The following is a 2,275-nucleotide window of genomic DNA, read 5'->3' on the forward strand; positions in this document are numbered from 1 at the left end:
CAGTTCTGCTCTACGGATGCGAGACATGGCGGACAACACAGACGATGCAGCAGAAGATTCAGACATTCTTCAACACCTGTCTGAGGCGCATCTACAAAATCCGATGGCAGGAGAAGATCTGAAACGAAGATCTGTGGCAGCGAGTGGGACAGGAACCAGTGGCCAAGCAGATATTGCGGAGGAAGTGGGGCTGGATCGGACACAGCCTCAGGAAGCCAGCGTCCAGCATCACACGCCAAGCCCTGACCTGAAACCCGCAGGGAAAGAGGAAGAGAGGCCGGCCTTGCAACAGCTGGAGGCGAGATACCGAGGCAGAGCTGAAGCAGCAAGGGATCAACTGGACTGGAATGGCCAGAACAGCCCAGAACAGAGTGCGATGGCGAGGGGTTGTCGATGGCCTATGCTCCACCAGGAGCGATGGGCATAAGTAAGTAAGTAATATTGCAACCCCCCCCCCCCCTCCCCTGCGCCCCCGCCCCAAAACTAATGCTTTCACGCCGTTACGACTGGCTGCCAGCAAGGAACCACGCGCGACAGCGAGCCTAAGTATGCATTGACGGGCTATGGTGATATAATGGACTGACCATAAAGCCCTTTCAGTCTCAATGTTAAGGTGGGCGTTTGAGGTGGGATAACTGGTGTCTCGGTGCTATACACCTTGGCAGACTCTGTGTGTGTGTGTGTGTGTGTGTGTGTGTGTGTGCGTATCATTTTGTGTGAGCTTGTGTATTTGTGCGCGCGTGCGTGCGTGCGTGCATGCGTGCGCGCGCGCATGTGTGTATTATTTTATGTGTGCATATGCATTGTGTGTGTGTGTGTGTGTGTGTGTGTGTGTGTGTTTGTGTTCCCCCCCTACCCCCGCGTTTGTCACAACACGCACTCACATACACATACAGGCACTCGTACGCACCCACGTACACATACACGTGCATGCGCATACACAGACTACGCGCGCACACAGTTGGGCACATCAAAGGGCATGCACGTGCATCTTGTCAGCGGATTTTAGATATGAGAGATCCAGGATAACAAGGTGCCTGTTTGTGCAGGCCATGAACTGGAGCGAGGTTTTCGTCACACAATGAAGAGAGAGAGAGAGAGAGAGAGAGAGAGAGTCATACTCCAATGATATTAACGCACATTTATATAGCACCCTTTCTCTCTAAGAGCTCAGGGCGCTTTACATGAAAGAAAAATATTACAAATTACATGAATAATTCATGACCACTCTTTCTCAAAACCACTACCCCCTCACCACCACCCCTCTCCCCTCCCCCCACTCACACACACACACACACACTCAATCTCCCATTCCCACTCTTCATACATCCAAAGTGAGCTGACATGGGTGGTGCTGGAGAATCAGTAAGGAAACCGAGATCGCTTATAGATATGTTATGTTATTGACGTAAATTTCTTGCTTTTGCCTTGGGGGGTAAAACTGAGGGGCGGGGGTATTTCCGTAAGCTATCACCGGCGCCCAGACGCCGGCAACCTAAAACAAAACAGAAAAAAAAAACAACACAACAAAATAAAAAAACCGTCGAATGAGGAACACAAGAGGCAGAGGCACGGCACCAGCTCTGGCGGTCGACTGAAGCAGACAGCAGGTAAGTGATCGTGTGTGTGTGTGTGTGTGTGTGTGTGTGTGTGTGTGTGTCTGTGTGTGTGTGTCCAGTCTGTGTATGTGTGTGTCTGTGTGTCTGTGTCTGTGCCATCTGTGTCTCTGTGTGTGTGTGACAGAGAGAGAGAGAGAGAGAGAGAGAGTGTGTGTGTGTGCTGATGTGTGTGTGTGTGCTCGTGTTTGTCAAAGTGTGTGCTCGCGCGTGCGTCAGTGCGCGCGTGTATGTGTGCGTGCGTGCGTACGCTGCGTGTATGTGTGCGTGCATACGCACGTGTGTGTGTGTGTGTGTGTGTGTGTGTGTGTGTTTATGTTCGGTTCAGTTCAGTGGTTCTATTTAACGTCTCGGCTTCATCATTTACGTTATTAGACATCAACTGACTGACTGACTATACTCTACGCAACATTATGGGATTCAGCTAGTGAAAATACCCTAAAACCTCTTTTAAGTCTCCATAGGCGAGCATAAGAATTAGTTCTTCTAAAATCCTCTTCACTAATGCCTTCTGATTACAGAGCTCTGGATATTCTTCCACTAACAACTAAACTTAAATATAATAAGGCTCTATTCATGTTTACAACTGTCTGGTTTTACTCCCCCTTCTCTTCAAAATAGATTTGTAATTAATACTCAACGTCATGTGAACAAGATTT

This window comes from Babylonia areolata, chromosome 9, assembly GCF_041734735.1.
Source record: "Babylonia areolata isolate BAREFJ2019XMU chromosome 9, ASM4173473v1, whole genome shotgun sequence".
In the NCBI taxonomy this organism is placed as follows: domain Eukaryota; kingdom Metazoa; phylum Mollusca; class Gastropoda; order Neogastropoda; family Buccinidae; genus Babylonia; species Babylonia areolata.